This window comes from Bufo gargarizans, chromosome 1, assembly GCF_014858855.1.
Source record: "Bufo gargarizans isolate SCDJY-AF-19 chromosome 1, ASM1485885v1, whole genome shotgun sequence".
Classification (NCBI taxonomy): Eukaryota; Metazoa; Chordata; class Amphibia; order Anura; family Bufonidae; genus Bufo; species Bufo gargarizans.
In genome coordinates this window covers 390,886,162-390,912,680 of record NC_058080.1, presented here as the reverse complement: position 1 = coordinate 390,912,680, position 26,519 = coordinate 390,886,162, and the positions used below count along the sequence as shown (strand labels likewise).

At 44.6% G+C, this 26,519-nt stretch overlaps 1 protein-coding gene across 2 annotated transcripts in view; it reads right to left on the bottom strand.

Annotated features, from left to right (window-relative positions):
• Nucleotides 1-26,519, bottom strand: part of PCGF3 (polycomb group ring finger 3) — a 146,556-nt gene that overhangs the window by 79,739 nt on the left and 40,298 nt on the right. The window lies entirely within an intron of this gene.

The following is a 26,519-nucleotide window of genomic DNA, read 5'->3' as shown; positions in this document are numbered from 1 at the left end:
GGAAAAAAAGTTTACTTTTAGAGAGATATTTCTCTCACCCAGCATGGGTATATGTAAAAATACACCCCAAAACACATTGCCCTACTTCTTCTGAGTACGGCGATACCACATGTGTGACACTTTTTTGCAGCCTAGGTAGGCAAAGAGGCACAAATTCTAAAGAGCACCTTTAGGATTTTACAGGGCATTTTTTACACATTTGAATTTCAAACTACTTCTCCCGCATTAGGGCCCCTAAAATGCCAAGGCAGTATAAATACCCCACAAGAGACCCCATTTTGGAAAGAAGACACCCCAAGTATTTCGTGATGGGCATAGTGAGTTCATGAAAGTTTTTATTTTTTGTCACAAGTTAGTGGAATATAAGACTTTATAAGAAAAAAAAAAATATCATTTTCCGCTAACTTGTGACAAAAAATAAAAACTTCTATGAACTCACTATGCCCATCAGCAAATACCTTAGGGTGTCTTCTTTCCAAAATGGGGTCACTTGTTGGGTAGTCTAAATGAGTTTTTTTTTAGAAAGCTAATAAAAATATTACTGGTTTCTTCTATATATTCTAATCAGATATTGTGTCTGTGAATAAACAGATAATTAACATGGATCATCCGTATGTCCGTTCCGCAAAAAGATAAAGTATGTCCGCAAAATGCAAACCACAAACCCTTTGAAGTACATGGGTCTGCAACAAAAAATAAAAAAGCAGATGGCACATGGACTGCATCCGCACACATTATGGACCACATAACATTTACGGTCGTGGGCATGAGGCTTAAAAGAAAATTAAGGTAAAACTGTAAGGCTATTATTCTATTAATAAACTAATAACTAATAGGTTATAAGATATACATAAGTAGATGTTCACTTTTTAAACTTGAACCTATAGGTCTGCATGGATAGTGATACTCATTTAGGCATTTGCGGATCCGCAATACACTGGTGCCGTTCCGTGGGCATTCCGCATCACGGATGCAGACCCATTCACTTCAATGGGTCTGCAAATCCGGAGATGCGGAATGAAAGCACGGAACGGAACCCTACAGAAGCACTATGGAGTGCTTCCGTGGGGTTTCATCCCGTACTTCCGTTTTGCAAAATAATAGGACATGTTCTATCTTTTTGCGGAACGGCCGGATCGTGGACCCATTAAAGTGAATGGGTCCGCGATCTTCTGTGGGTGCCCCACAGACGGTGTTCGTGCATTGTGGGCCACAGCCACAGCATGACCACGGGGCGCACATGTTGGTGTGCAGGAGGCCTTACTCTGGGATTCCCAACAATCACAAGATTTAAAGGGCAACAGTATTCTCTTCCTTGCTTCTGCACAGCAGCTTATCTACAGGGTACCTATGAATGGTGCTACAGTTCACCCACTGAAGTGCCGCATTAAGGTGGCATGGCCTAACTTTGAATGGAGCTCAGCTTCTGGCTTCATTTTTATTAGTTGTTCCTGCGCCTCCTGAAAACACTGGTTCGCCAGGGGTGCTGGGTGTGGAACCCACACAATGTGATATGAATGACCTATGATTAGCCTAACAAAACCCCCTTTAAACATTTTATAAGAAGTCCAATAACTTTTGTTTTTGAAACTTCTATGAAATGCACATGCGGTACAGTTATCCTTATGTCTTCCTCCTCTCTGGTTTGAGTACTCGTAGCTGGCGCATGCGCAATGCGATGCCCGGTCCTGGCAGGGCATCGCAATACCTACTGCGCATGCGCCGGCTACGAATTTGTCCGCGCAGCCGCAATGGAAAAGGCGAGGGGAGGGGAGTAAACGGGCGGGCACAGGCACACGGAGGGCAGGGTTATGAGCCGTTGGGGAGGTCCGGTCTTGGGCTCGGAAGATTGAGACACCGCCCTGGGCACTTAAGAGGGCTCATTTACATAATCTTCAAAGTTCATTTTTGGCAGAAAGAAGACTCTGTTATATGCAGCAAAGGTACAGTTTTTAACTGCTGGGTGGCACATATAACGCTATAGGATCTGTCTAATATGGTCAAATGTGGTGACAGACTCCCTTTAAGTACCAGGGCATACCTGTACGCCCTGTGTCCTTAAGAGGTTAAAGAATATGGACACCTTTGTAAAAATTTAAATAAAAAATGTACACCAATTTATTTTGTGGAGAAAATAATTTCTCCAATTAGTTGTGTTTATTTTTCTTTTTTTGTTTTAGTTCTAAAGCCTGCTGTGCTTCCTATGCTTTCAGGATGGCAGAGCGGCAGCGGGGCAGTGTGTTAGCTGTAACATAAAGCTGACACACTGCTTGAAATAACGGTCTGGAAGGGGCTAACTATCAGGTCGCTGCTCTACTCAGCGGCCCAGTGCCTGAAGAGTTAATGCCCCCCCTCATTTATAGATGGTCGAGCGGTGGCGATGCCCCCCCACCCCAGGATGGCCAAGCGCACACAACAACACCGCCCCCATGCTTTCTAGATGCAGAGCGCGCAGCACCCCCTGCCCCCCTTTTCAATATGCAGAGCGTGCATACCCCCGCACCACCCCCTTTCAAGATGGCAGAGTGCACAGCACACCCCCCTTTCAGGATGGCAGAGAGGCAGAGTGTTAGCTGTAATGTGCTGGCACCGATGCTGGACGTTTAACCCCTTCCATTCCATGGTCCTTAGGGACTGCTGTATGGAGGAGCTAAGCATTGGGCCGCTGCTCTGCTGTGGCAGCAGCCTGATGCTTGAAGGCTAAACTGAGGGAGGGAGCTCCCTCCCCATCGAGCCGCTGCGCTATGGCAGAGTCCTCCACAGGCATCCGGCTTGCCATTGTATATCTTAGGGTCCATTCACACGTCCGTTTTTTCTTTCCTGATCTGTTCCGTTTTTTCAGGAACAGATCAGGACCAGATCTGGACCCATTCATTTTCAATGGGTCCTGTAAAAAATCGGACAGCACAATGTGTGCTGTCCGTTTCCGTTGTTCCGTTCCGCATGTCCGTTTAAATATAAAACATGTCCTATTCTTGTCCTGAAAAATCGGATCCTGGTACAATACAAAGTCAATGGATCCGCAAAAAACGGATGACATTCGGATTTTTTTTTTTTTTTTTTTTTTTTTCAATTTTTTTTCAAAGAAATCCAAACAACTTTATTTGATTATTGAAATGTATACATGTTTCCGTTTTTTGCGGATCCGCAAAAAACGGATGACATACGGAAGCATTTTCAGGAACAACGGATCCGCAAAAAACGGACCGTTTTTCAGGATGAAAAAAAACAGGACGTGTGAATGGACCCTAAGAGTATCGTATTGAAATCCGGTAAAGGGTCTCAATACCGGGGAAAAAAACACGCATCAGTTTTGCCTAATGCATTATGAATATAAAGCAATCTGTTCAGTATGCATCAGGATGTCTTCCGTTCCGTCCCTTGCAGTATTTTTTCCGTCCAAAATCCCGGAACATTACCGTACTTATTTCCATAGAGATGTATTAATGCTATTAAATGTACTAATGGTTTTCCGGTCTGTACATGCGCCTGGATATAGGAGGAGCTGGTTCCGCTTTTGATCTTTGTAAAATTTAAATACCGGATCAGTTATTGAGGAGGATACCAGATGAGACGGATCCGGTATTTCACCAGATTAGTCTAACCGATCCAGGGAAAAAAAGGATATCAGTCTGTATACTGTATGCCGGATTCGGTAGGCAGTTTCGGTAACGATTCTAACAACGCTAGTGTGAATCTAGCCCAAGTCTGATCAGGCTCATTTTTCACAGCCCAATTGGAAAATAAAAGAAGGAATCTGGTTGCTATAGGCAACTAAGCCAGTTTTACTTTGCACTAGATTTGATAAATCTCCCCCCTGTGTACTTATATGTGTACATAGCATTGTGTGTCATCACACTATACTAATCTGTGTGGGAAAAGTGACAGTTCACTGTAGACTGCACACAAATACTGTATTCAGAAGAGTGCATGTTGTGACCATGTGAGAGCTGTCAGTAATGAGATCCATATCCTGCTTATAACGCCATGGTTCTGACTGTAGATCGCTGCACTAACGTTATCAGCAAATATATCCATCGTGTCTACAACTAATGGACTTTCTACAGAATGGAAAGTGAGAAATAGATCTGCCGATTACAGGCTGTAGCATACTGTAAGACTCACCAGGTTGTGGATTGGAATGAAATCTTACTACCAAGTTACTTGCAAGTTCCAGCAGCCTATATGTAAGTGTCTGCTAGCTGTGCTATGTAACAGGATGTTGGGGGCGTGGCAGCAGAGCTTGCGCTGGTGCATGTGAAATCAACAGGAACATCCACAGAGCCTTTCAGGAGATGACAGCCTTAAGCAAAACTCATAGAAGAGCATTTCTGAGAGTATGTGAAGCAAAGCTGATAACAGTAAACAAACAAGCAAACAAGTGCAATTTTATTATGTGCTGCATTACGGTAAGATATGGGGTTATTGATTTTTAGTGCACAAAGATGTCCATAGCCTTTAAGCCTAGAGGAAGTTATACTCAATCTTATCCCACAAAACTACATATCAATCAGCTCATTCTGCTCTATGTAATGCTGCCTCCACGTAGAACACTGCTTCCTGGCACTAGGGTGGACCAGTAATGAGGTCAACGGGTATTTAACACCTTGCTTCCTCCAATATATCCCCACTGAAATCATAATTACAAACTGCCCCCACTGAAATCATAATTACAAACTGGCTTAGAAAAAAAAAGCCGGAATTAGTACTTACCGGTAATTCATTTTCCATGAGATCACCACGACGGCCCTACAAGGAGATTGACCCCTGACCTCTGTAGGGGCAGGAAGCAGAGAAAGGTTTAAATACTCCCCTCCCACCAAACACTAGTGCTTCCAAAATATCAGAGTAAAGGGTGGTGGATACACACGTGAAAAAATAAATAAACAGGAGAAGATATTACATCATATCAACCCCCGGGTAAACAATAGGGAGGGAAATACGGGCCGTCGTGGTGATCTCATGGAAAATTACCGGTAAGTACTAATTCTGGCTTTCCATATCATCACCACGACGGCCCTACAAGGAGGTATATCAAATATGAATCTATGGGTGGGACACAGACTGAAGGACTTTTTATCCGAAGGGCATATCAGTCTTTTTAAAAAGGTCCAACCTATAATGTTTGGCAAAAGTATGGATACTGGACCAAGTGGCTGCCTTACAGATCTCCTCTAGGGAGACACCTGGTCTTTCTGCCTGAGAAGACGACATTGCCCTGGTAGAGTGGGCTTTGATATTGTCCGGGCCCGAAATATTCTGTAAGGAATAACAGGAAGTGATGGTAGCTTTGATCCATCTGGCAATGGAGGACTTGGAAACTTTCTGACCCTTGCTTCTTCCTCCAAACTGGATAAAGAGACAATCTGATTTCCTAAAGTCTTTAGTGGTCTCTAAATAATGCAGTACTGCCCGTCTGACATCAAGTGAATGAAGGGTAGATTCCCAATCATTAGATGGGTTGTTAAACAAGGACGGAAGGGTGATCTCCTGGTCCTTATGAAATTTCGAGACTACCTTCGGTAGAAAACACGGGTCTAGTTTTAGGACTATCCTGTCATCCAGGACCTGTAGGTAAGGCTCTCTAATTGAAAGAGCCTGTAATTCACTTATTCTTCTGGCTGAGGTGATGGCAACCAGGAATGCAGTCTTGTAGGATTTGTGCTTCAAAGAGCAGTCACTCAGAGGTTCAAACGGAGGATGAGATAGTCCCCTAAGGACAATGTCCAGATCCCAGGAAGGTACATGAGGTCTAAGGGTCGGACGTAGCCTTGTTGTTGCCTTCATGAAGCGTTTTATCCACCTATGGCTTGCCAGCTCGGTGTCGTAAAAGCAACTAAGGGCTGATACTTGTACCCTGAGTGTGGATGGTCTTAATCCCATGTCGAAACCTCTTTGTAGAAAATCCAGAATCATTTGGATGTTTGGGGCCGAGGTATTCGGTGAAGGCGAACCTGACCATGAGCAGAAACGCTTCCAGATTTTTAGGTAAATTGAAAAGGTCACCTTCTTTTTGGAAGACTTTAGGGTTGAAATTACCGCATCTGATAGACCCTGACGCTTTAGGATCTGGGTCTCAGGATCCAGGCTGCTAGGTTAAGGAAGTCCGGGTCCGGGTGTAGGATCGGACCTTGGTGCATGATGTCTCGTCTCTTTGGCAGAATCCAAGGACCTTCGCTGGCAAGGTTCCACAGGATTGGGAACCAGCTCCTCTTTGGCCAGTAGAGTGTCACCAGTATGACTGAAGTACTGTCCTGTATGATCTTCTGTACCACCCTCGGTATTAAGGGAAGAGGAGGGAAAGCATAATGGAGACCTCTGTTCCATCTGAAAGAGAAGGCGTCCAGAGAACTCGGGCTGTCTCTGGGATGTAGGGAACAGAAAACTGGTAACTTTGAGTTTACTCGAGTGGCAAAGAGATCTATTGTAGGTCTCCCCCATTTGTCTACTATCATCAGGAAGACCTACTCGTTTAAGGACCATTCCGAGTGATCTATTCTTGCCCGGCTTAGGTAGTCTGCCTCCACATTTAGAGACCCCTTCAGGTGGACTGCAGACACTGACTGGACGTTCGCTTCGGCCCAGGCGAATATTTTTTGTCGACAATTCTAGTATGCTGCCCGAACCTGTGCCTCCCTGATGGTTTAAATATCTTATCACTGTCGTATTGTCTGACAGGACTCTTACGTGATGGCCTTGAAGATGAATCTTTGCCTGCCTTAGAGTTTTCCAGACTGCCATCAATTCTCGAAGATTTGATGACTGAAGGCTGAAAGATTTGGGCCAGACTCCCTGGTAATCAGCTTCTCCGACCTTTGCTCCCCAACCGTACTGGCTTGCGTCTGTGGTGATCTGGGCATAGGGATTTCTTGACCACTGCACCCCCCTGGAGATTTTTAGCCTGTCCTTCCACCAAAGAAGGGAGGTCTTTATTCTTTGAGGGATGATCACCCTTTGGTCTAAGGAAGATTCTCTTCTGTCCCAAACCCTGAGGATCCACATCTGTAGGGTTCGAAAGTGGATCTGACACCACTGAACGGACGGAATGCAGGATGTGAGGGTCCACAGTAGACTCATTGAGTCTCTGATGGAATAGAGATTCCTTGAGTTGAAGATGGAGACCTTCCTCTAGATGTCCTGTATCTTGCTCTGAGGTAAGCAGGTTATCCGTTTCTGGGAATCCAGAATAACCCCCAGGAACTGGATCTTTGTTGTCGGATCCAACTGAGATTTTTTTAATGTTGATCAACCAACCCAGACCCTCTAGGGTCTGACGGAAGAAACTTCGATCTCTCAGCAGGAGATGAGCGGAGCTGTTTGAAATCAGAAAGTCGTCTAAGTACGGAAAAACCGTCAGACCTTTCTTTCTTAGATAAGCCACTACCTTGATCATTAGCTTTGTAAAAACTCGAGGGGCTGAAGATATGCCGAAGGGGAGAGAGGTGAATTGGTAATGAAGAATCTTGCCCTGATGGTCTCTGACCGCGAACCTTAAGAACCGCTGAGAGCTGGGATGTATTGGTACATGATAGTAGGCGTCGGTCAGATCGACCGAGCACATTACTGAATTGCTCTGGAGCAAAGGGACTATAGATCTTAGGGTCTCCATCCTGAATTTTTGGTATGTGATGTATCTGTTCAGGCGCTTTAAGTTTATTATAGTGCGGTAGGAACCCTCCTTCTTCACTAGGAAAAGGTTTGAATAGAAACCTCCTCCCCGTTCGGATTGAGGTACTTTCACCACTACCCCTTTTGCGAGTAATTCCCGGATGCCCACGTAAATGGGATGATTGAAGTCTGGGATTGCCACCTTGGTGACTAGAAACCTCCTTGGGGGAGAATCCGAGAACTGTATTCGGTAACCCGACCTTACAATCCTCAGAGCCCAGGAGTTTGAGGATATTTCCTCCCAGCAGGGAAAAAACATCCTCAATCTCCCCCCCCCCACCCCAATGTCATTGGTTTCCATTTCCTTTTGGGGGGGCAGAAGCGGGAGCCCTACCTCTCCCCCCAAGGTAACTGAAACGGCCCGACTTGCCCTTACCAGTGTATTGACTACCTTGGTTGGAAGGGGCACGAAAGGGATACTTCCTTTTATAGACATTTTCCTCTGGAAAACCCTTCTTTTTATCGGAGGCCCTTTCTAGGATCTTCTCTAGTTCAGGTCCGAAGATATACTCTCCAGAAAAAGGGATGCCACATAATCTGGATTTTGATACTTTGTCCCCCGACCAGCACTTCACCCACAAGGTACGGCGAGCTGCATTGGACAGACCTGCATCCTTTGCTGAAAACCGTACCGACTCCGCGGAGGCGTCTGCCAAAAAAGCTGTAGCGGATTTTAACAGGGGAATGGCGCTCACAATCTCATTTGTTGAGGAATAGTTGGAGGCCCTATTCTCTAACTCAGAGAGCCAGATGAACATAGATCTAGCGACTGATGTGGCTGCTATGTTCGACTTAAGCGTGAACATGGCCGCTTCCCAGGATCTTCTCAGCAGGCCGTCGGCCTTTCTATCCAGCGGATCTCTGAGCTGAGAAGCATCCTCAAATGGTAGGCTGGTTTTCTTATTGACCCTAGCTACCTGGGCGTCAATCTTAGGGATGGTATTAAATGTTTTAGCTTCCTCCTGATCAAAGAGAAGCCGGTTTTGGAAAGATCTGGCGACACCTAGCCGTTTCTCCGGATCTGCCCATTCATCCCTTTGATGTTATTGTTAATGGGGAAGACTCTGGATTTCTTTACCCCGAGACCCCCAAACATTTCATCCTGTACTGATGGTGTAGAAGGCACCTCCTCTACTCCCATAGTAGCTCTGACGGCTTTTAAAAGCTCGGGCATATCCTCAGAGGAGAAATAAAATTTCCTTCTGTTTTCAGAAAAATCCCGTTCAGAGAGCTTGTCTTCATCCTCCATGTGTTTAGAGGAGGAGGCTGAACCCCCATAAACCTCAGAGTCGGATGAAACATCATCGTCCGATTTGTGGCGTTTAGCGGGGGGCTCTGAGACCACAGGACCGGGCCGCTCCACAGGTTTCTCTTTTTGAAGAGAGGAAAAAACAGCAAAAGAGGATTTAATCTCTTCCTGCATCATGGACTTAATCTCGTCCATGAGGGACGGTTGTTCCTCCCGGACAATTTTAGCAATGCAATCCCTGCATAGTTTCTTAGGATAGTCATCAGGAAGTCGTTTGAGGCAAGAAACACACTTTAATGACTTCTTGGGTTTTCTCAGAGGATCTTTTGCAGTCTGGAAAAGCCAAGAGAAACCCTCATTAATAATAAGCCCAGGTGAGAGAGGAAGAAAAAACTCTCCCCTATGGGGAACTTACGGACGGTAGAGTAGAGGCCTCGGTATGCTCAGATGCAGACATCCTGAAGTACAGCCCAGAATAAGGTATGTACTCACCGCAGGACGCCGCAGTAGGAGAATCTATTTGAATTCTCCTGCCTCCTGAAACCGGCCCCCTCCGTCCGCGTCACTTCCGGAAACGTCCGGCTACCCGGAAGTGACGAATTTGTATAGCGCCGCAAGGGCGCACAAGCCGGCATTGTTTCAATGAACCAGCGGGCATTCCGTGCTCCGGGAGCAGGCCCTAGATGAACCGGAGGCGAGTCTCTCCCTTCCCCTCCCTGTCCGGCGTTAGTACGGGACCGCGGGCTGACAGGGGGGGGCCCGCTAAAGCAGGTACGCGACTCCATTCCACTTCTGGACCTTCAGCTCCACGGCAGCTGCCTGCGGAGACCTTTCTCCGCCCCTGTCCTCTGTAGGGACAGGAAACACTGTTGTTTAGTGGTGGGAGGGGAGTATTTAAACCTTTCTCTGCTTCCTGCCCCTACAGAGGTCAGGGGTCAATCTCCTTGTAGGGCCGTCGTGGTGATGATATGGAAATAATAATATTGCACAACTGTGGTGTTGTGGGTTGTTGGGTGCTCCCATACCTTCAGCGCTACATAAACTTCTATTTGCAATGTACCATTAATATTTCAATACTGTCTTTGCATATAGATACTATTTTAAAGGAATAGTAATTCAGTTTCAAGCATACCTCCATATAGGGTAGGCTTCTTTTTATTTTTTATGCAAATTAGGTTTTCGGTGCACCATGGGCAGCGCCACTCTGCTTCATACACCAGCTCTCACCAGTAAGGCCTCTGGCATACGACACTATGGTTTTGCGGTCCGTTTTAAACTGATCCTTTTTTTTGTTTCAGTAGTGTTTCAGTTTCCGTTCCGCTTCCGTTCTGTTTTGCCGTTCCGTTTTTCCATTTGGTTTCCGTTTGTGATCCTTTTTTTGCGCAAACGGAAACTGAAGCATACAATAATGTTTAAACAGTAAGTACATAAAAAATTTGGGCTGGGCATAACATTTTCAATAGATGGTTCCGCAAAAACGGAACGGATATAGAAGACAAGTTTTTTTTTGCAGAACCATTGACTTGAATGGAGCCACGGATCGTTATTTGCGGGCAATAATAGGACAAGTTCTATCCTTCAGTGGAACGGAAATAGGGAAACGAAATGCATACGGAGTACATTCCATTTTTTTGGCGGAACTATTCAAATAAATTGTTCCGCATACGGACCGCAAACTGAATGCCGCCTCTTTTGTTTGACTCGCTGTTCCTGACTTTACAGAAACAGTGCCAATGATGCATGGGAAGCCGCACGCATGGTGCACTGAAAACTTTATAAAAATAAATAAATACAAAAAAAAAAAAAAAAAACACAACTAAGCATTTCTCAGGATTAGGCCTCATGCAAGAATAGGACAGGTTATATTTTTTTTGCGGGGCCACGGAACAGAGCAACGGATGTGGAAAGCATCTTTTGCAGCCCCACTGAAGTGAATGGGTCTGCATCCGCGCCGCCAAACTGCGGCTCGGATGCGGACAACAACAACAGCCTTGTGCATGAGGCCTTAGAGGATTAAATTTTTCACAAGAAAGTTTATGATGGTTTCCTTATTTTGAAACAAATTATTTTGGAATTTACAGACACACTTTAAAAGGGGTTATCTAAACCTGAAAAACCTACCCACAATGACCGGGCTTCTCATACAGAGAATGGTCCTCGAAGCCTGTGTCCTTCCACGGTTGTTCACTGCATCTCCCTGTCGTGCAGATTACAACATTCGTCGACCTGCTTCCCTTGCGTCACATGTAAAGAGATGCAGCAAGGGCTCTGGAGGGATCCGGAAGGACACAGGCATCAGGGACCAGGTAAGCATTCTCTGTATTAAGGGCCCGGGTTTTTTGGGTGAGTATTTCAGGTTTGGATAACCCCTTTAACCTCTTCACCATAGCACAATCTGACTAGCCAAGAGAGCCTCAATAACTAGGAAAACGTTCTCGGAAATAGGAATGCAGCCACAAAATGGGATTTTTTTTAAAGGCATCCTAAACTAATTGTGAATGTAAAGGACGGTAATAAAAGGGTATCAAAATAAAGTGGCCTGTCTGACCCAGGAAAAAGTGCAGCAGCGCCTTAAAAAGATTAAAATAGACAAATTGCCGGAACCAGATGGTTCCTATTCTATCCTAAGAGAATCCATAGCCTAAGAGAATCAAGTAATGTAATAGACAGATGTTTGTCTGAACCCGGACAACCCCTATAACACTGACAAATGTAAGGTTATGCACAGGAATAATACAAGTCACCCGTACATACTAAATGGTAAAACACTGGTTAAGGGTACTTTCACACTTGCGGCAGGACGGATCCGACAGGCTGTTTACCATGTCGGATCCGTCCTGTGGCTATTTTGCCGTGCCGCCGGACCGCCGCTCCGTCCCCATTGACTATAATGGGGACGGGGTCGGAGCTCCGGCGCAGCACGGCGGTGCGCGGAGAAAGGGCCCTGGACTAAAATTACTGCATGTCAGGCTTTTTAGTCCGGCGGCTTTCTCTGTGCTGCGCCGGAGCTCCGCCCCCGTTCCCATTATAGTCAATCAGACCACACATGGAGTACTGTGTACAGTTCTGGGCTCCTGTGAATAAGGCAGACATAGCAGAGCTGGAGAGGTTACAGAGGAGGGCACCTTAAGTAATAACTGGAATGAGGGGACTACAGTACCTGAGAGATTATCAACATTAGGGTTATTCACCTTATAAAAAAAGACTACTGAGGGGAGATCTAATTACTATGTATAAATATATCAGGGGACAGTACAGAGATGATATCTCCCATCATCTATTTATCCCCAGGACTGTGACGAGGGGACATCCTCTGCGTCTGGAGGAAAGAAGGTTTGTACACAAACATAGAAAAGGATTATTTACGGTAAGAGCAGTGAGACTATGGAACTCTCTGCCTGAGGAGGTGGTGATGGCAAACTCACTAAAAGAGTTCTAGAGGGGCCTCGATGTATTTCTGGAGTAGGGATCAACTGATTATCAGAGTTACCGATATTATCATCCGATAGTCATGATTTTTTAAGTTATCGGTATCGGCATCTAACCATGCCGATATGCCGATAGCGTGCTGGACGCATTAAAACAGAACATGAGCGTGTTCCCTCAGCAGCACAGGGGAGAAGGAGTCACTCTTCTCCCCCCCCAGGAGGAGACAGGAGGAGGAGGGGCGGGCGCACTGCGGCACCAATGATAATTAACATCTAATACAAATACAGGAGGCAGTGCCCAGCCTATATGACACAAAGCTTCGATCAGCGGCAGTTAACCCCTCAGTTGCCGTACCTGAGGGGTTAACTGCTGCCGCTGATCGCACCTTACTGTCAGAGGCAGGGTGCCCGCTATGCGATTCTGCGCCGACACCACCTCCTCCTGTATTAAACGCTAATTATCATTGGTGGCACAGCACGCCCTCATCCCCCAGTATTAAAATCATTGGTGGCAGTGGCCACAGGGTCCCCTCCCCTCCTCTTCATTAGTGGCGGTGGCAGCTTCTGATTGGAGCCCCAGCAGTGTAATCTTGGGGCTCCGATCGGTTACCATGGTAGCCAGGACGCTACTGAAGCCCTGGCTTCCATGGCAATCTCTCTGCTGCTGTGTGTAATATGCACAGGGCAGCAGGGAGAGTGCGAGATCCTATTCACCCTAATAGAGCTCTATTAGGGGGAATAGGACAATGGATTAAAAGATCCTAGTTTCTAGCCCATAAGGGAGGAAATAGTTATAAAAAAAAAAAAAAAAGTAAAAAAAAAAAAATATTAAAAGTCTAAATCACCCATTTCCCAATTTTACATATAAAATATATAAATAAATTACATATTGCCATGTCCGAAAAGTCCAAACTATTAAAATATATTAAAAAAATCTCCTATGTGGTGAACGCCGTAACAATAAAAAATAATTAAATGCACAGAATATCGGTATAAAAGTTATCGGCCTGAATGTTCACAGATTATCGGTATCTGCTCTAAAAAAAAAAAAAAATTAAAAATATCAATATCAGTCGATCCCTATTCTGGAGTGTAATAATATTACAAGCTACAGCTACTAGAGATGGGTCGTTGATAAAGGGAGTTATTCTGATTGGAGTCGGGAAGGAATTTTTTTTCTTCTTAATTGGGGAAAATTGGCTTCTACCTCACAGGGTTTTATTTGCCTTCCTCTGGATCAACTTGCAGGATCACAGGCCAAACTGGATGGACAAATGTCTTTTTAAGCTTTATAAAACTATGTTACTATGAGCCCTGATGTAACTGAACATCAATGGTGTATGGAGTGGCATCACAAACTGGGTTCCAGTTGGTTGCTATGGCAAGTTTATTGTGAAGTGTCCCAGGCCTGCCACAGCAAAGTGCATGTTAAGCCCCTCCTGTGACAGGTCGTTTATTTTTTTTTATTTTCTAGGATTACTATAGTAATACATATGCTTATGCAGTTGCTTACATTAACCACCTCCCGACCGCTGTACGCGTATATGCATCCGGGAGGTGGTTGCTTTATTCCTCCTGGACGCATATACGCGTCTTCTCGCGAGACGCGAGATTTCCTGTGAACGCGCTCGCACAGGGGCGCGCGCTCACAGGAACGGAAGGTAAGCGAGTGGATCTCCAGCCTGCCAGCGGCGATCGCTCGCTGGCAGGCTGGAGATCCGAATTTTTTAACCCCTAACAGGTATATTAGACGCTGTTTTCATAACAGCGTCTAATATACCTCCTACCTGATCCTCTGGTGGTCCCTTTTGTAAGGATCGACCACCAGAGGACTCAGGTAGGTCAGTACAGTCGCACCAAACACCACACTACACTACACCCCCCCCCCCCCGTCACTTATTAAACCCTTATAAACCCCTGATCACCCATGATCACCCCATATAAACTCCCTGATCACCCCCCTGTCAGGCTCCGTTCAGACGTCCGTATGATTTTTACGGATCCACGGATACATGGATCGGATCCGCAAAAAGCATACGGACGTCTGAATGGAGCCTTACAGGGGGGTGATCAATGACAGGCGGGTGATCACCCATATACACTTCCTGATCACCCCCTGTCATTGATCACCCCCCTGTCATTGATCAACCCCCTGTAAGGCTCCATTCAGACGTCCGCATGATTTTTACGGATCCGATCCATGTATCCATGGATCCGTAAAAATCATGCGGACGTCTGAATGGAGCCTTACAGGGGGGGTGATCAGTGACAGGGGGGTGATCACCCTGATCACCCCCTGTCATTGATAACCCCCCTGTAAGGCTCCATTCAGACGTCCGCATGAGTTTTGTGGATCCGATCCATGTATCCATGGATCCGTAAAAAATCATGCGGATGTCTGAATGGAGCCTTACAGGGGGGGTGATCAGTGACAGGGGGGTGATCACCCTGATCATCCCCTGTCATTGATAACCCCCCTGTAAGGCTCCATTCAGACGTCCGCAGGCGTTTTGTGGATCCGATCCATGTATCCATGGATCCGTAAAAAATCATGCGGATGTCTGAATGGAGCCTTACAGGGGGGGGGGGTGATCATTGACAGGGGGGTGATCACCCTGATCATCCCCTGTCATTGATAACCCCCCTGTAAGGCTCCATTCAGACGTCCGCATGCATTTTGTGGATCCGATCCATGTATCCATGGATCCGTAAAAAATCATGCGGATGTCTGAATGGAGCCTTACAGGGGGGGTGATCATTGACAGGGGGGTGATCACCCTGATCATCCCCTGTCATTGATAACCCCCCTGTAAGGCTCCATTCAGACGTCCGCATGCATTTTGTGGATCCGATCCATGTATCCATGGATCCGTAAAAAATCATGCGGATGTCTGAATGGAGCCTTACAGGGGGGGGGGTGATCATTGACAGGGGGGTGATCACCCTGATCATCCCCTGTCATTGATAACCCCCCCTGTAAGGCTCCATTCAGACGTCCGCATGCGTTTTGTGGATCCGATCCATGTATCCGTAAAAATCATGCGGATGTCTGAATGGAGCCTTACAGGGGGGTGATCAGGGAGTCTATATGGGTGATCACCCCCCTGTCATTGATCACGTTTTTCACGCAACGCAGGCCCCATAGAAGTTAATGGGGCTGTGTGAAAATCGCAAGCATCCGCAAGCAAGTGCGGATGCGGTGCGATTTTCATGCATGGTTGCTAGGATAAAAGTCTATTCACTGTATTATTTTCCCTTATAGCATTGTTATAAGGGAAAATAATAGCATTCTTTAATACAGAATTCTTAGTAGAAGGTCAATTGAGGGTTAAAAAATAAATGAACTCACCTCCTCCAATTGATCGTGTAGCTGCTGGTCTCCTGTATTTTTTTCAGGACCTGTGGTGACATCACTGTGATCACATGGTACATCACATGATCCATCACCATGGTAATGGATCATGTGATGAGCTCAGTGACATCACCACAGGTCTTTTGACAGGTCCTGAAGAAAGAAAAGGAGACCGGCAGCTACGCGATCAATTAGAGGAGGCGAGTTTATTTTTATTTATTTTTTTAACCCTCATTGGCACTGCGCCACCAATGTTTATTATACTGGGGTGTTGGGGGGGCGCACTGCGCCACCAATTAATATAACTGACCTGTTAATAGAAATACAGGAGGCGGGTGCCGGAATCAAATTGCCGGCACCTGACCTCTGACAGGGAGCTGCGATCCGCTGCAGTTAACCCCTGAGGTACCGCACCTGAGGGGTTAACCGCAGTGGATCGCAGCTCCCTGTCATAGAGGTCGGGTGCTGGCTATTTGATTCCGGCACCTGCCTACTGTATTTGTATTAACAGGTCAGTTATCTTCATTGGTGGCGCAGTGGCCACAGCCCCTCCCCTCATCCTCCTGTCTCTCTGTTCATTGGCGGCAGCAGCAGAACAGGGAGGAGGGAGAGACTCCTTATGATCTGCGCTGCTGAGAAGAACATCTCCTGTGCCCCGCCGCTGTATTCAACTGCAGAGCTTTTGGTCGCCATCAACTGCAGAGCTTTTGGCCGCCATCTGGAGCCCTGATATCTAACGGCTGTTTGGTTCTACACATACCATGCTGAACTAACTAGTGGATGAATTTACCAGTGAATTATTTTTATAAAAAACATTAAAAAACAGTAAATATATTTATAAGTATTTTTATCTATTTGTCTGGATTCTATTATTATTATTATTATTATTATTAAACACTCAGTAGCCTTTCTGGATTGTTTGATTTCCATTGTCCTAATAGGCGAGTGCTCAGCCCTTATGAGTTTCATGTACTACATGATGACCGATTTTCATTTTTACATCAGTCATGGTATAACTCCTTTAACCACTTCAAGACCGCCCATTGACTTTAACCGCTTCCCGACCGCATAACGCAGGGATGCATCCTGCGGGTGGCCGGGTATTCCTCGTTGCCGCATCTACGCGTCATCTCGCAAGATGAGGCACCAAGCCAGCCCGCACATGCGTAGTCGCAGCACAAGTTCGTCACCAGCCTGCCAGCCAATGATCAGCGCTGGCAGGTTGGTGACTTAAAAAAAATAAATAAAAAAAAAATAAAATAAAAAAATCGAATTAAAAGCCATTTAACACACTATATTTATAAATATAATGTGTTAAATGGCCTCTGTGCTCTCTGTTGAGTCCTTTTCATCAGTTGGTCCCAGCAGAGAGCACAGATCACTGTAAGTACACAAAACACTACACACATTTAGCCCCAGATCACCCCCATCACCCCTTGATCACCCCTTGATCACCCCTGTCAATCACTAGTGAAAGGGGAAAAAGTGATCAGTGTAAAATGTCACTTATTTTTTTTCACCAGTATTGACTGTTAGGTTTTAGGTTAGTTTAGGCCCCTTTGGTAGGTAGTTAGCAATCGGTTAGCGCCCAGCCTACCGCACCACAGTCACTGATTCGCTGATTAGCATATCGCTACTCAGCATTGGTACTTTTATAGTATCTGTAAGTGATCAGAACTGATCACAGTCAGATCTATAATAGTATTAGTGTCACCTTAGCTCGCCCTCCACCCAAAACGCAGTGTTTGCCCGATCAGGCCTGATCGGTCGCCCACACGTGCGTTCACCCACGCCTGCCTGCCACAGTGACAAAAAATTATTTGATTTTTTTTATCACTGCGCAATCACTAAACAAGCGCTGCGGTGATAAAAAAATAAAATATCAAAACTCATTATTTTTTATCAATCGCAGCGGCTTCCGGTACTTCGCTAGCCTCCCATTTGTAAGACAGGCTTGCTTTTTTTCTTGGGTAGTCTCAAAGAATACCCCCGAAATTTAGTTGACCAAATGGCAAATAAGGGATATTCTTCTGAAGAGGCCTACAGGCTTCTGACCCAGTCGGATGAGGAATGGGAACCCTCATCTGACGAATCCAGCGGGTCAGAATACGAACCTGTAGAAAGCAGTGGCAGTCTGACCCAAAGTTCGGACGATGAGGTTGAGGTCCCCGATACCACCAGGCGTACCCGGCCCCGTGTTGCTAGACCACAGGTTGCGCAGGATCCGCTTCAAGGGCAGCAGAGTGGGGCTGGCGCTGTCGGATTACGTGGTGAGGCATACACCAGCAGCGCAGCCCATCCTGGTCCTAGTACCAGCACTGCCGTAGAACATGGTGAAGTGGCGAGCACCAGAAGGGCAGTTGAAGCTGGTACGGTGGCACATGCAGTAGTTCCCCCGTCGCAGCCACCACACAGACAGGCCCGTAGAGCCCCTAGAGTCCCTGAGGTGCTGGCAAACCCCGATTGGCAGCCCCATCTTCAACCGCACCAGTAGTTCCCCCTTTCACCGCCCAGTCTGGAATTTGGGTTAAGAGCTGTTCTTTACTGCGGAGCTCTTTGACTTAGTCGTGGCAGAAACAAACCGGTATGCCACTCAATTTATAGCCGCCAACCCGGGGAGCTTTTATGCCCAGTCTTTCCGGTGGAAACCCGTCCAAGTTTCCGAATTTAAAAAACTTTTCTGGGCCTTCTCCTCAACATGGGCCTAACAAAAAAGCATGAATTGCGGTCATATTGGTCCACGAACCCAATTTATCACATGCCCATGTTCTCTGCTGCCATGTCCAGGACACGATTTGAGACCATCCTGCGTTTCCTGCACTTTACTGACAACAGCACCTCTCGTCCCAGAGGCCACCCAGCTTTTGACCGGCTCCACAAAATTCGGCCCCTCATAGACCACTCTAACACCAAATTTGCAGATTTGTATACCCCTGAGCAAAACATCAGCATAGACGAGTCCCTTGTACATTTTACCGGGCGCCTGGGCTTCAAACAATACATCCCAAGCAAGCGCACCCGGTATGGGGTCAAATTGTATAAGCTCTGTGAAAGGGCCACAGGCTATACGCACAAATTTTGTGTCTATGAGGGTAAAGATCAGACCCTGGAGCCGGTCAGTTGCCCTGACTACCTGGGGAGCAGTGGGAAGGAAGTCTGGGACATGGTGTCACCCTTATTTGGCAAGGGGTACCATCTTTATGTGGACAATTTCTACACAAGTGTGCCCCTCTTCAGGAATTTGTTCCTAGAACAGATTGGCTGCTGTGGCACCGCGCGACCTAGTCGCCGGGGCTTCCCCCAATGGCTTGTTACCACCCATCTTGCAAGGGGGGAGAGGACCGCCTTGTGTAACGAAGAACTGCATGCGGTGAAATGGAGAGACAAGCGTGACGTTTACATGCTCTCCTCCATTCACACAGGCACGACAATACAAATTTAACGAGCAACTGGAGTTTTTTTTTTTTTTACCTTCTAGGTGGACCAACGGATCGACCAGCTGCAGCACTGATGTGCATTCTGACAGAAGCATTACAGATTACACAAAAGTCTGTGTATGCGGCGCTGCAAGACGAGATTTCTCCTCTGCAGTAAAAAAGATAAGTTTACCGAGGCTTATGAGCTAAGGGGGGGGGGTTCATATGCTTTGGCAAACACTCTGTATATAAAAAAAAAAAAAAATTCCGGCAATTACTTATTCATCCACATCGATTGATGTGAATGGAGAAACTGGTTTGCCAGGGCATACGGGCTGAGCTCCTATGTCCTGGCAGACGCCTTTCCCCATTTATTTTTTTTTGCACATTTTTTTGCAGAGATTTTTTTCATCCACATTGATCGATGCGAATGAAGAAATCTGTGCCGTTAATTTTTTCTTTCAGCCCAGAGGCTGAACGGAAAAAATAAATAAATCTCATTACCCGTATGCTCAATATAAGGAGAATAGCAGAAACTCCTAATGCTGGCCATACATGTAATGATTGTGGAGACCCTCAAATGCCAGGGCAGTACAAACATCCCACAAATGACCCCTATTTCGAAAAGAAGACACCCCAAGGTATTCGCTGAGGGGCATATTGAGTCCATGAAAGATTTAACTTTTTGTCCCAAGTTAGCGGAAAGGGAGACTTTGAGAGAGAAAAATGAATAAATAAAATGTGCCAAAAAATAAATAAAAATCTTCAATGAACTCGCCATGCCCATCACGGAATACCTTGGGGTGTCTTCTTTCCAAAGTGGGGTCACATGTGGGGTATTTATGCTGCCCTGGCATTTTAGGGGCCCTAAAGAGTGAGAAGAAGTCTGGAATCCAAATGTCTAAAAATGCCCTCCTAAAAGGTACTTCATTGGAATTTGGGCCCCTTTGCGCACCTAGGCTGCAAAAAAGTGTCACATATGTGGTATCGCCTTACTCAGGAGAAGTAGGGCAATGTGTTTTGGGGTGTCTTTTTACATATACCAATGCTGGGTGAGAGAAATATCTATAACTTTGTATAAAAAAAAAAAAAGGGATAAGTTGTCTTTTAGAGAGAGATTTATCTCACCCAGCATGGGTATATGTAAAAATACACCCCAAAACACATTGCCCTACTACTTCTGAGTAAGGCGATACAACATGTGTGACACTTTTTGCAGCCTAGGTGCGCAAAGGGGCCCAAATTCCAATGAGTACTTTCAGGATTTCACAGGGCATTTTTACGCATTTGGATTCCAAACTACTTCCCACGCTTTAGGTCTACTAAAATGCAAGGGCAGTATTAACCGCCTCCGGACCGCCTAACGCAGATGTGCGGTCCGGAGGCGGCAGCCCTGCGCAGAGTGACGCATATACGCGTCATCACGCGAGGGCCGAGATTTCCTGTGAACGCGCGCACACAGGCGCGCGCGTTCACAGGAACTGAAGGTAAGCGAGTGGATCTCCAGCCTGCCAGCGGCGATCGCTCGCTGGCAGGCTGGAGATGTGATTTTTTTTAACCCCTAACAGGTATATTAGACGCTGTTTTGATAACAGCGTCTAATATACCTGCTACCTGGTCCTCTGGTGGTCCCTTTTGTAAGGATCGACCACCAGAGGACACAGGTAGCTGTGTAAAGTACCACAAAACACTACACTACACTACACCACCCCCCCCCCCCGTCACTTATTAACCCCTTATGAACCCCTGATCACCCATGATCACCCCATATAGACTCCCTGATCACCCCCCTATCAGGCTCCATTCAGACATCCGTATGATTTTTACGGATCCACGGATACATGGATTGGATCCGCAAAACGCATACGAACGTCTGAATGCAGCCTTACAGGGGGGTGATCAATGACAGGTGGGTGATCACCCATATAGATTCCCTGATCACCCCCTGTCATTGATCACCCCCCTGTAAGGCTCCATTCAGACGTCCGTATGATCGGATCATCCGCAAAACGCATACGGACGTCTGAATGCAGCCTTACAGGGGGGTGATCACCTCATATACACTCCCTGATCACCCCCTGTCATTGATCACCCCCGTCAGGCTCCATTCAGATGTCCGTATGTGTTTTGCGAATCCGATCCATGTATCCGTGGATCTGTAAAAATCATACAGACGTCTGAATGGAGCCTTACAGGGGGGTGATCAATGATAGGGGGGTGATCACCCCATATAGACTCCCTGATCACCCCCTTGTAAGGCTCCATTCAGACATTTTTTTGGGCCCAAGTTAGCGGAATTTTTTTATATGTCTCATATTCCACTAACTTGTGTCAAAAAATAAAATCTCACATGAACTCACCATACCCCTCACGGAATCCAAATGCGTAAATTTTTTAGACATTTATATTCCAGACTTCTTCTCACGCTTTAGGGCCCCTAAAATGCCAGGGCAGTATAAATACCCCACATGTGACCCCATTTCGGAAAGAATACACCCCAAGGTATTCCGTGAGGGGCATATTGAGTCCATGAAAGATTTTAATTTTTGTCCCAAGTTAGCGGAAAGGGAGACTTTGTGAGAAAATACCAAATAAAATAAAAAATTCTGCTAACTTGTGCCCAAAAAAAATATTCAATGAACTCGCCATGCCCCTCATTGAATACCTTGGGGTGTCTTCTTTCCAAAATGGGGTCACATGTGGGGTATTTATTCTGCCCTGGCTTTTTAGGGGCCCGAAAGCGTGAGAAGAAGTCTGGGATCCAAATGTCTAAAAATGCCCTCCTAAAAGGAATTTGGGCCGCTTTGCGCATCTAGGCTGCAAAAAAGTGTCACACATCTGGTATCGCCGTACTCAGGAGAAGTTGGGGAATGTGTTTTGGGGTGTCATTTTACATATACCCATGCTGGGTGAGAGAAATATCTTGGCAAAAGACAACTTTTCCCATTTTTTTTTTTTATACAAAGTTGGCATTTGACCAAGATATTTATCTCACCCAGCATGGGTATATGTAAAATGACACCCCAAAACACATTCCCCAACTTCTCCTGAGTACGGCGATACCAGATGTGTGACACTTTTTTGCAGCCTAGGTGGGCAAAGGGACCCACATTCCAAAGTGCACCTTTCGGATTTCACCGGTCATTTTTTACAGATTTTGATTGCAAACTACTTCTCACACATATGGGCCCCTAAATTGCCAGGGCAGTATAACTACGCCACAAGTGACCCCATTTTGGAAAGAAGACACCCCAAGGTATTCCGTGAGGGGCATGGCAAGTTCCTAGAATTTTTTATTTTTTGTCGCAAGTTAGTGAAATATGAGACTTTGTAAGAAAAGAAAAAAAAATAATAATATATCAATTTTCCGCTAACTTGTGACAAAAAATTAAAAGTTCTATGAACTCACTATGCCCATCAGCGAATACCTTAGGGCAGTGATGGCGAACCTATGGCACGGGTGCCAGAGGCGGCACTCAGAGCCCTCTCTGTGGGCACCCACACCCTGGAAAAAGTCTATGGTGTACCAATATGCCCTAGACTTTTCCTGCCATTCATCAGCGCCGGGCGCACTATGAACAGCACAGGCAGCGCATTGAATGTAGGCAGGCTATTATTGCTGAATGATAAAGTACATGGAAGATATATGATATTGGTGTTCAGGTTAAATTGCCGTGTTGGCACTTTGCGATAAATATGAGGGTTTTGGGTTACAGTTTGGGCACCTGGTCTGTAACAGGTTAGCCATCACTGCCTTAGGGTGTCTACTTTCCGAAATGGGGTCATTTGTGGGGGTTTTCTACTGTCTGGGCATTGTAGAACCTCAGGAAACATGACAGGTGCTCAGAAAGTCAGAGCTGCTTCAAAAAGCGGAAAGTTCACATTTTTGTACCATAGTTTGTAAACGCTATAACTTTTACCCAAACCATTTTTTTTTTTTGCCCAAACATTTTTTTTAAATCAAAGACATGTAGAACAATAAATTTAGCAAAAAATGTATATATGGATGTCGTTTTTTTTGCTAAATTTTACAGCTGAAAATGAAAAATTTCATTTTTTTGCAAAAAAATTGTTAAATTTCGATTAATAACAAAAAAAGTAAAAATGTCAGCAGCAATGAAATACCACCAAATGAAAGCTCTATTAGTGAGAAGAACAGGAGGTAAAATTCATTTGGGTGGCAAGTTGCATGACCGAGCAATAAACGGTGAAAGTAGTGTAGTGCAGAAGTGTAAAAAGTGGCCTGGTCATTAAGGGGGTTTCAGCTAGCGGGGTTGAAGTGGTAAATACCCCACATCAACCCCATTTTGGAAAGAAGACACCCCAAGGTATTCCGTGAGGGGTATGGTGAGTTCATGTAAAATTGTATTTTTTGTCACAAGTTAGTTGAATATGAGACTTTGTAAGAAAGAAAAAAAAAGAAAAAAATAATCATTTTCCGCTAACTTGTGACAAAAAATAAAAACTTCCATGAACTCACTATGCCCATCAGCGAATACCTTAGGGTGTCTACATTCCGAAATGGGGTCATTTGTGGGGTGCTTCTACTGTCTGGGCATTGTAAAACCTCAGGAAACATGAGAGGTGCTCAGAAAGTCAAAGTGCGTAAATTGATTTTTTGCACCATAGTTTGTAAACACTATAACTTTTACCCAAACCAATAAATATACACTTATTGCATTTTTTTTTATCAAAGACATGTAGAACAATAAATTTAGAGAAAAATTTATATAGAAATGTAGTTTTATTTGAAAAATTTTACAACAGAAAGTGAAAAGTCATTTTTTTGCAAAAATTTCGGTCAATTTCGATTAATATCAAAAAAAAGAAAAAATTTCAGCAGCAATGAAATACCACCAAATGAATGCTCTATTAGTGAGAAATAAAGGAGGTAAATTAATTTGGGTGTTAAGTTGTATGATCGAGCAATAAACCGTGATGCAGAATTGTAAAAAAAGTGGTCTGGTCATTAAGGGGGTTTAAGCTAGGGGAGCTGAGGTGGTTAAACGTCCTATGGGCGGTTGTTTATCTCTGAATAGACGGTGTCCCTGCCTTCTAGATAGCTGTCTACACAGCGCTCAGCGAGGCCGGGGAAGTGCAGGAGCTGTTGGGTCTTCCATAGACCACGATCAGCCCTGCACTGAGGCTGTACAGCGCTGTATTATGTATGGGGGGGGGGGTATTTCCCCTGTAACTGGGGCTACTATGTCAGCCCCAGTTACAGGTGAAAATCAATAGTAGAAGAAAAAAAAAAAAAAAAAATGACCTTATGGGGGATAAAAAGTGTAAAAAAAAAATGTGTTTTATAAAAATAATTGTGTCCTATAAACACCATAAAAAATCTAATAAAAACTGGTTAAAAAAAAGTCATTTTTCTCACCTTACATCACAAAAAGTGCAACACCAAGTGATCAAGAAGGCGTATGTCTCAAAAAATGGTACCAATAAAACAGTCATCTCATCCCGCAAAAAATTAGCCCCTACATAAGAAAATCGCAAAAAAAAAATTAATAAAAAAAATTGCAACACCAAGCGATCAAAAAGGCATATGCCCCCAAAATAGTACCAATCAAACCATCACCTCATCCCGCAAAAAATTAGATCCTACCCAAGACGATCCGTCAAAAAATAACTATGAATGTCAGACAATGGAGACACTAAAAATGTTTTTTTTTTTTGCTTCAAAACTGCTATTATTGTGTTAAAGTGAAATATATAAAATAAAAAAGTTGACATATTAGGTATCGCCGCGTCCATAACAACCTGCTCTATAAAAATATCACATGATCAAACCCCACAGGCGAACACCGTAAAAAAATAAAAACGGTGACAAACTGTCAACTCATCCTGCAAGAAATTTGACCCTTAGGCCCCTTTCACACCAGCGAGAATTCCGTGCAGGTGCAATGCGTGATGCGAATGTACCATTCATTTAAATGATCGAATAAATGAGCGCATTTTCACACATCACTTTTGCGTTCTATATTCTGTGATTTTCACGCAATGCTGGCCCCATAGAAGTGAATGGGGCTGCGTGAAAATCGCATTCACAAGCAGGTGCAGATGCGATGCGATTTTTCACGGATGGTTGCTAAGAAATGTTGTTTGTAAACATTCAGTTCTTTATAACGCGCATGCAAAACGCTGTAAATCGCATTGCACCCACACAATGAAAACTGAACAACTGAACGTGATTGCAAACAAAACTGAATGGCTTTGTTTGCAAAATTGCGCAGTTTTCACAGAACGCATCCGCAACGCATCCGGACACGCTCGACTGCAAGGGGCCTAACTAAGACAATCGGTCAAAAAAAATATATATTATATTATAATTGTGGCTCTCAGACTATGGCGACACTAAAACATCATTTTTTTTGTTTCAAAAATGCTATTATTGTGCAAAACTTAAATAAATAAGAAAAAGTATACATATTAGGTATTGCCACGTCCGTAACGATCTGCTCTATAAAAATGTCAAATGACCTAACCCCTCAGGTGAACGCTGTAAAAATAAATTACTAAAAACTGTGCTAAAACAACCAAAAATGGTACCAATAAAAACGTCAACTCTTCCTGCAAAAAACGAGCCCCTGCACAAGACGATCGGCAGAAGAAAAAAAAAAAAAAAAAAAAAAAAAAAAAACCATACACAAAATTATATATATATATATATATATATATATATATATATATATATATATATATATATATATATAATGAAGTTCAGAATATGGACACAAAAAAATGCAAAAATGCTTTATTATGTAAAATTGAAACAAACAAAGTAGACATATTTAATATCATTGCATTCGTAACAACCTGCTCTATAAAAATAGCACATGATCTACCCTGTCAGATGAATGTTGTAAAAAATAAAATCAGTGGCAAAACCGACATTTTTTGGTTACCTTGCCTCACAAAAAACGTAATATAGAGCAATTAAAAATATGTACCCCAAAATAGTACCAATAAAACTGGCACCTTATACCCCTAGTTTCCAAAATGGGGTCACTTTTGTGGAGTTTTTTCTACAATAGGGGTGCATCCGGGGGGCTTCAAATGGGACATGGCATCTAAAAAACAGCTCAGCAAAATCTGCCTTCCAAAAACCATATGGCGCTCCTTTTCTTCTGCGCCCTGCCGTGTGCCCTTATATCAGTTTACGACCACATGTGGGTGTCTATGTAAACCGCAGAATCAGGGTAATAAATATAAAGTTTTGTTTGGCTGTTAACCCTCGATGTGTTAAAGAAAAAAAAATGGATTAAAATGGAAAATCTGACAAAAAAGTGAAATTTAGAAATTTTATCTCCATTTTCCTTCTTGTGGAACACTTAAAGGTTTATAAAATCAGTTTTGAGTAACTTGAGGGGTGTAGTTTCTACAATGGGGACATTTATGGGAGG